The following is a 9,284-nucleotide window of genomic DNA, read 5'->3' on the forward strand; positions in this document are numbered from 1 at the left end:
TTGAGAAATAATTATTTTAAAATCAGCTCCAACGCTCCATCTAATTTAGTATGCAATATTTGAAACTTTATTTGTTAATCGCTTCGGCAGTTTTTTGATGTTTATCGAATTATATTACATCAAAAGGCCTTTTTCTTCAACACTGTGTAGTTTTCTCATTATTTTGCGTTGCGATAGTAATTTCTGAACATTTTTTTGCGGGGGCTTATTTTCGGCCTGATTTTGCTGTTATCAGACGGAAAAAGTTTGCGGCTCAATATTTTGGTTTAAAGCGAAACTGAAACAAAAGAAATTCATTTTTAAATAGTATTCGGTAACCTCTGCTTGGGAGATAAAAATCGGCCAATTTTATTTTTTAGCCGGAAATCATCGGTCGTTTCTTAGGCGCAGGGCCTCTTAAGAATTGCGAAGCTAAATGACTAGAATGTGTTTTGACTCTGCCAATTTGCAGGGGACGGGAGCAGCACGGAAAAGGGCGGGAGGCGGGAGATAAAGGTACGAGAAGCGGGAGAGCAGGGTACGGGAGGCGGGAGGTTCTGACCCCCCTGTCCCCCCCCCCCCGCCACTGTAGTTAAAGGTAAGGTAAAGGTAAAATCTTTATTTAGACACGGTATTTCCTTCAGGACTATACAATATTTAATTTAAATAAATCTAACTACCTAACTAATTTAATATTGTAAATAACTACTAGAATAAGAGAAATGATAAAAACCTGCTTTACAAGGAAGCCGTGTATAAAAACAAATAAAATTTATATAAGACCACTGTCAAAATCATAGTTCTTCAACTTAGATTTAAATTGATTAAGGGAGAGCGATTGTCTAATATTCAAGGGCAGACTATTCCATAGTACAACTCCGCTGTAAGAAAGACTTCTTTTACAGTAATTAGTGTGGGGCTGTGGGATAGCAAGCGTACCATCACTATCTCTTAGCTTATAAGTCAAAGTATCGGAACGGAAGACAAAGCGTGAACAAAGATATTCCGGAACCATATTATTTACAATCTTGTACATCATTATTGATTTATTAACAAGGCGTTGGCGGTCCAGTTTAACCCAGTTGACCATCCTCAACAATTCATCAGTATTACGATCGTAATTTGAAAAAGTTATGACGCGTGCTGCCCGATTTTGTGATTTTTGTAACTTTTGAGAAAGAGTTTAGAACAGGATCCCCACACCGAACTGCAGTAATCGAGATGAGGTTGGACTAATGAATTGTAAACGGAAAGTAAAGTATTATACGGGACCGAATACCTAATACGTTTAATGGCGCTAATGCCAGAAGCAATCTTTTTGGAAAGCTCATTGATATGACACTCCCAAGTAAGATTTTCATCAATGTGTACACCTAAGGATTTAACAGTCGAGACTCGTTTTATCGGAAACTGGTTGATATTAGCAGTAGGATTCACCGTAAAATTTGAAAGCCTTTGCTTGGAACCAATCAGAAGGAAATTCTGTCTTTGTCATATTTAAAGTTAGTTTGTTGGCTGCAAGCCACACACGAATTCTCTCCAAATCAAGATTAATACAACTATTTATTTCATCAACGTCACTACCAGCAAAAGTAATACTAGTGTCATCGGCGTACATCCTTGGTTGGGAATGCTGGAGGCAATTACGCAAATCATTTATATACAATAGAAATAAAAAGGGCCCAAGGGGCCCAATCAGTATCCTGATTACTTTGCTTGAAAGCTTTAACAACTGCACCTCGCTCTTTAAACTTCTCCTTTTTACCAAATATGAAGAGAAGAAACAACAACAACAACACAGCTATCGATCCCTGAATTTTTCTAGACGGTCCACCACAACGTGCACAGCGAAACCCTTTGGTAAAATATTAGACAAACTTGCAATCGTGTTTGAAGCGGCGACGGCATTTAAGGCCGCTTTCTACTCTCTTTTTAACCTTAAATCACCTATTTAAACTTCAGCGAAGTGAAAACACATGTCAACGTTCCGATCTGTTTACATCTGAAGAGTATACTCAATTCCTCTCTCCCCTCCCTCAGAATTAGTTTCTGAGCATGAGCAGATATGCAGGCCAAAATTACGCATGCGTTACCGGATGTCCGTGATTTACGGACATCCGGTAATGGCTGATGCCAGAGCCCTCCATTTCTCCAACCACGTGACCAAAAGAAACGGAGGCTCTGGGGACGAGAATGTAGGAGTAGGTCACGGTCGCGCATGCGCGTGCGGTCACGAAACAGTTTGAAAGTTTTAGCCTCAAACTTTCAAAATAGTCGGCGAGGACGTACTCGTAACTTTATCGGAAAATATCTTTGCCATCCTTGAGTGGTCTATTCTTTTGATAGCGGTTATAAGTCAATTGATTGTTGTAGAGTATTCACATGTAGTTTTTGGCTCGTGTTTGATGTTTTGTGAGTGAATTTTCGTGGATGTTGTGATGCAGTGTGATGTCTTCTCGAGGCGGTCGTCGATCTGCAAGTGGTCGGAAGAGGATTTACACTTCAGTTTCTGAGGGAGTAACGTTTTGGTAAAAAGCCCATCGAAGGATTTTGCTAGACTGCCGCTTTTATTCTTCGTCAGTATCTGCCATGATTTATGCCGAATATCGGAGTGATTCAGCGTTTACTGCCCACCTTCTTTCCCTAGAACGACGAAGGCAAGTACCTTTCGTTTATCTTTCACGTGCAGTTTGCCACTTTGCTTGTACCGTTTGTCTGGTCATTTTACATGTTTCCTATTCTTTTGCCTCTCAAATAAAGGAAAGTAAGTCAGTAGAGGAAAATACGAGACGAAAGAAGATACGGAAAGATAGCCCTTCCGCAAAATAACGGCGCCATGTTGAAGGTGAGCTGATATATACAACCGTAAACAAGTTACCACACGCAACTTTAACTTTTATTAGAGGAGGATTGACTATGTGTAGTCGTTTCATTCAATTCATTTCGCCATTTTCTTCTTATATGTTTTCTTCATAGTCAATACAACCTGCGTACTTACTTTAATGTAGTCTAACTGGGCGTATGAACTAGATTTTTCTACAAGTGAAATTTTCCCTTTCAAAACAAAACAATTTGCCACTTAAATTTAGTATGCCTTGCTATTCTGTATGGTTTACAAGTGTGTCATTTAGTGCATCATCAGGACTATTATTACTATAAACTCTTGGCTCTGTTGTTGTAAGGGTGGATGATCAGTCATGATCATAAAGGCCCAGTCAAGTAACTGATGTTTTTTCAGTTATCCTGCCCTCCACATGTTACATCTGTTATCCAAATATACAAAATTCCCTTTGTGCTCTGCATCCTTGTCAGTAATGCTCAAAATTTAATTTGGCGTGACTTTGCATTTATTTTGATAGTTTTTTTTTATATTTGTTACTGTTTTGTTTGTTGCACTCAAACATTGACCAGATGCGGCTGAGCCAATAAAGTATATTTATGCATGTATGGTTAGTGTGCTCGTCCCTGGAGCGAGCGGTCTAGGTTCGAGCCCTGGCCGCGGAGACAGTGTTGTGTTCTTGGGCAAGACACTTAACTGTCACAGTGCCTCTCTCCACCCAGGAATATAAATGGGTACCGGCGAATTGTTGGGGAAACCTAACAAATTGCGGGGGAGTGACCTGCAATGGACTAGCATCCCATCCAGGGGGAGTAGAAATACTCCTAGCCGCTTCATTGTACAGAAACCGGGATAAGCTCCAGCAGCTATGAGCCATTGGCTCCAAGGCTTTACTTATGCATGTATGTACTGAATGTATGATTAATAAGTGTTGTGTTCAATGTCTTTGTTGCAGAGAAGATATTGATGTTACAGTGAGTTCTACCAATGTTGATATTACAGTCACATCAGCCTCTTATTGACACATATAAGGAAGTCCTGTTTACAAGATACGGCCTCTTTTAGAGCATCTCCATGGGAACAGTTGTCTTCCAATACTGTCAAATAAATTATTTTTCTAATACAGTGTAGATGCTTCAAATTCAAATTGTCCTCAAACATACAAAGTGTTTATTTTTTACATTGTGTACCAATATTCTTTCATTTCAATGACATGACCAAGCCAATTTTTGCTTCTCTCCCACACTAAAATAAATTACATCTCCACTAAAGTACATTTATATAGTCAATAAAATGTATTGATTACTATTCGGTGACTGTGCTGACCATGACTAGTTATTAAATACGGTATGTCCCAGGGTGTTTGATTAAAGCGAAGTCTTTTGGAACTACTGGATATTATGAAACATTGCTAGCAAAATTAGAGAAATTGTATAGGTCAGGTACTAAAACCAGAAACAAAATAACCAAACCAGGGGTTGCAAATAATTTTTTTCTCTTGAAAGGACATATGTCCTACCAAAACACCATCTTGGTCAGACAAAAATTGTGGTCGGGCATCACCAAAAGAAGTAAGATTTACTTACAGTAGATCTTTATTTACCCTTACTGTAAAGTAATTTATGATAAAAAATTGTCCAGACATCATGTCCACCCACAGTTGGGATTTCGTTGGACATGAGCAAATTTTGGTCAGCCAATGACCGATGACCAACTGTTATTTGCAGCCCTACAAACAAAATGAAACAACAAGATAGTACTCAGGTTAGCCCTATTAAATTCTGGTTAGCCTGAATAACACTCAGGTTACAGTTGGCTGTTGACAGTTGTGAGGAGTTTCATTTCAGTGGTTTCGTTTTGGGTTTTGGCACTGCCATCAATTGTAGGGAAATATTTTTAAAATTGCACAAGCCTGCCTAGAGATGTAGCTTGAAAATCTGGTTCATTAAAAATCCCAGTGTGCTCTTCTAGTCTATACCTTGTTTTTATTGGTCTTTTTTCTGTCTATACCTTAAACTTATTGATCTTTTTTCTGTATTGATTTTTTTTTCCAGTAATAAACATTGGCCTTGTTATAAAAGTAACAAATTCATGAACTAGCTGTTGGTGAATTTTCAACTCAGAACCATGTATTGTGCATGCAATTTATCTTGGCATAATGAACCAACACCCATCCTGAATGTGCAATGATAAAGATGAAAACCAGGTGTGGAGGTGATTTAAATTAACAAAACAAGTGCCTCGTCCACTATTACTATAAATGCTTTCTTTGTGGGCTTTTCTTCAGGGGAAAAGAACTTGTTACTTGCATTTGTTTTGGTTTAATCAGCCCTGAATCCCATATAAACTCCAGTGTGAGGGATATTGCCAATGGATAACTGTTACTACACAGGAAGGGCACACCTGGTTTCCTTTCCCCAGATAACCGTATCTATGGAGAACATTTTGCTAATAATAAAAATTTAAAAACGATCTCTGGCTAAAAATGTTTATAGATATACGAGCTTTCGACTGTTGGTTCTACAGTCTTCGACGGGTAAAGATGAATGACGAAATATGAATATAAATGAGTAAAAATAAAAAGAATGGACTATGTAAATTAATTATGAATGTGTGTAAAAGGAATGTTGTATTGCCCAGGGAGTGGGCAGGAATTGTTAAAGTCAATAGAACGTTCATGGGACCACGCATGGTTCGGAATTTTGGAGCCTTTAGCCGCTGTTTTGATATTTCTTATGTGCTCTTTTCTTCGGGTGTTAAACGCTCTGCCAGTTTCACCGATATAACACCATGAACAGTCGGCGCAAGGAATTTTGTAACCAACGTTGGTTTGTGAATCCGGCGCAGGACGAAATTTTGGGGCCGGGAACTGTTGTTGTTGTAGAGTGGTCATCGGCTTATTTATGACCGAAATATCATGTTTTTTTAGGACGCGGGTCAAGGGCTCAGTTACACCTTTGACGTATGGAAGAGACGCGAAAGACTTGCGTGACTCGGAAGGTTCAACCAAATTAAAAAACATTCTAACAAGTTCCTCAGGGGGTAAATTTGGCGATGGTTGAGTTTTCTTGCTTTGTATATCACGAATAAAGTTGGACGGATAGCCATTAGACTCCAACACTACGTAAACATGATTAAGTTCGTCCTAAAAAACATGATATTTCGGTCATAAATAAGCCGATGACCACTCTACAACAACAGTTCCCGGCCCCGAAATTTCGTCCTGCTCCGGATTCACAAACCAACGTTGGTTACAAAATTCCTTGAGCCGATTGTTCATGGTGTTATATCGGTGAAACTGGCAGAGCGTTTAACTCCGAAGAAAAGAACACATAAGAAATATCAAAACAGCGGCTAAAGGCTCCAAAATTGCGAACCATGCGTGGTCCCATGAACATTCTATTGACTTTAACAAGGCCTCCTTAATTGACAAAGGCAGTTTCCGAATAAGGCAAACATTAGAATCGTGGCATACTATGGTGACTCCAAATGCTGTCAACGATTCCTGTCCACTCCCTGGGCAATGCAACATTCTTTTTATACACATTCATAATTAATTTACATAGTCCATTCTGTTTATTTCACTCATTTATATTCATATTTCGTCATTCATCTTTGCCCGTCGAAGACCGTAGATCTAACAGTCGAAAGATCGTATATCTATAAACATTTTTAGCCAGAGATCGTTTTTAAATTTTTATTATGCTCAACCCTGGCCACGGTCCTTCAATATTTTGCTAATAGGCTGCCTTTATGAAGACATGCGTGCTATTGTCATCGCAGTCTGTTTCTTGTGGCATAATTTGGTACATGCCACACTTGCACCATGGTATTGCCGAGTTGCTAGAAGGAGGTGCAGGGTTAGGCATTACATCCACACTTGTCATCTGTCCTTCTGTGGGTGTGCCAGGGGTGGGTTGAGAAATGTCACTTTCACCGATGATCTCATCTAAATTGTCAGTTCTTTTAGGTAGGCTTCTGCCACACAGCTTGTACACAAGTGGGCCTAGAAATATAAAAAATTAAGCGTAGGAACAAAACAAATCTTGCCTTGCTAAACTTTATGCATTTGAATTGGTGTTCAAGCTTTGATTTTTGTGGTCTTTTCCATATTTAGGCAAATTTCTGTTCTTGGAATAATAACAAATAAATAAATAAAAAATGTATTTCTATACAAGCAGACCCTCACATCTCTATTTTATTTTATCCTCTCCTGCTCTTCACTTGGCCTGTTGTCAGTCTGGTATGGCTGTGTTCTTCAGCCACAAATGAAGTTGTACTTGCACCAGCCTTGACATGAAAAAAAAAGAGTCATGTCAAAGTTGTACTTTGTATATGAAAAATCAAACTCTCCTAGAAACCTTCTCAGCCCAAAGGGAAAGACAATTCAAAATGCAAAAACTCGAAACTGCTCTATGCTTGGTGAAATGTTTGGCCTAAATGAAAAAGACATGCTGTACACATGAATATATGTACATATGAAGACTTGAACACAAACAGAACCAAAAATAGCCAGAAATCTAGTTGTTCCATTCGCGTGCAGCCTTCAATATCTACTTACAAACTATGTTTCATCAAAGCTAAGTGCATAAATAAGAAATCTCACCGTGTTTTCGACACGGATTTGCTGTCGAACCACACGTGCACTCACTTCCACATCTTGCATTTAGGGCAGCCACGATTTGCATTTGCTTTCTGTTTCGTGGAACAAGCGCTTTCGCACGAACAGGAGATGCGATTTTCCTAAGAGGATAAGAACAGAAGAGAGAGAAAATGGACGTTGCGTTGGAGCATATTCCCAGAAACTACGAAACAGTTCACACATTCAAATCTGTCACGTAATGGCGTCGAGGGAAACCCACCACCGTAGCCTTTCTTGCCCCTTCTGCGTCCATAATTTTGCCTCTGCGATAAAATAAGTAGATCGACGAGAAGAAATCTACATGCGACAAAAAGACGTAATAATTTTAACCAAGAACGGTTAAATTCGAGCAAAATTTAACAACTCTGATAAATTCAAGATGGCGGATGCATTTGAATCTCAATGAGAACGGAGCCAAATTTCGCACATGCGCAGGTCGTGACGTTGCTCCTCTTTTTTGTTATTGTTAGTATGCGCACAATAACAATGTCTTGAGTTCTTTAGATAAGTTTGCATAATTTGTTTATAACTCTAACATTGATTTGTTTTTACTTGTACAGCACTCAAAATGCCTGCAAAGAATTCAGCCCCTCAAAAAAAAAAAATGCAAAACTCGTAAAAACCCAGCTAAGGAGAATGGTGATTATACAACGCCAAAGTCAAAGAGTACGTATTACAATGTATGACATCTTGACTTGTGATTTTGAACGTCTGTGAGAGGAGGAATCTTCAGTTGAAAGCCCACTTTTTAGTCTCAGGAAATGACACGGTTTCAGATGCAGTGCCTTTAAATGTAGTAATGAATTGAATCTTTTAGTTTTCATGCAGAGTAAAAAGGAACCGTTAAAAAGTGCAAATCGTTTAAAGAATCACTAACTTCTATCTCTTAGTCTTCTATTTTAAAGTCATTGTTATGCTAATGACAACTTGTCAATGATATGGGCAAAATACTTTAAAAACATTATTTTATTGCTATTTTTATGTTGTGAACTGTAACTTTTATGTTTTGTTGAATCTGATAATTTTTATTTGGCGGGGCCTTGTCACCCATATGGCATTCAATAACATTTAGTCCCTTAAATTTACAGCAGAAAAGGGTCATCAATAAACTTAGTTTCATACACCTTTTTCAGATCTTGCAGGCTCATATCTCTCAGATATTGAGAGTGAACTTAGTGATGACTTAAATGACGACAGTGTTATTGATGGTTAGTGTAAAGGAAAGAACATTTCAGGTTCTTAACCACTAGCATTCAATTTATGCCTGGTCTTGTCACAGGAAACAAAGGAGACAAGAAAACATTTGTTAACAAGCCCTGCAGCTATATAAAAAAGTCAAGAACAGCAATGCCCCTCCGTCCTTATAGCGCTTCAACTGTTTATCTAAGTGCACCTCAGGTAAACAGAAACGTGAGCAACATGCTAATACACCCTGTAACATAAACATCATTTAAGTTATAATGTGCGAACAACATAGTTTGCAGTGGTTGGGAATAATTATGTTGTGCTGAAAACAGCTTATACAGAAACAGCCAGTACATGTAAGTCGGCCCCATTGTGAGCTCTGTATGCGTATTTCTGACAAAACCAAAGATAATTTATGAGGGACGACTTGCATGTACGCATTTTATTCTGTTCAAAATTCCTGTAGAGAAGTCTACCCCTTCCTCGCCCCCATCCCCCCCTACAAAAAAGTCAAAAGTCACCAAAACCCAGACAAAGAAAGTACAGACTGTGCCAAGCCAGAGTCAAAGAGCGAGTTGAAAGCCAACATTCTAAGACTTAACTATGTTACTGAAACTGTGTTAGGGCTCGAGGAACAAG

General features: G+C 38.7%; 2 long non-coding RNA genes across 3 annotated transcripts; one reads left to right on the forward strand and one right to left on the reverse strand.

Annotated features, from left to right (window-relative positions):
- The first annotated feature begins 1,700 nt into the window (after window positions 1-1,700).
- LOC149106917 (uncharacterized) lies at window positions 1,701-4,127 on the forward strand. Its single transcript, XR_016209906.1, has 2 exons — window positions 1,701-2,824; window positions 3,774-4,127. It is a non-coding gene; the product is annotated as an uncharacterized LOC149106917 (long non-coding RNA).
- Window positions 4,128-7,014: 2,887 nt separating this feature from the next.
- Window positions 7,015-7,793, reverse strand: LOC149106918 (uncharacterized). 2 transcript variants are annotated; one of them, XR_016209905.1, is made up of 3 exons: window positions 7,681-7,793; window positions 7,425-7,561; window positions 7,015-7,108 (listed from the first exon to the last, which is right to left on the reverse strand). It is a non-coding gene; the product is annotated as an uncharacterized LOC149106918 (long non-coding RNA). The 2 variants fall into 2 exon arrangements; XR_016209904.1 differs by lacking the exon at window positions 7,681-7,793 and having other exon boundaries at window positions 7,425-7,671.
- Window positions 7,794-9,284: the final 1,491 nt, after the last annotated feature.

This window comes from Orbicella faveolata, unplaced genomic scaffold (assembly GCF_042242905.1).
Source record: "Orbicella faveolata isolate gen_17 unplaced genomic scaffold, um_ofav_v1 contig_3, whole genome shotgun sequence".
In the NCBI taxonomy this organism is placed as follows: domain Eukaryota; kingdom Metazoa; phylum Cnidaria; class Anthozoa; order Scleractinia; family Merulinidae; genus Orbicella; species Orbicella faveolata.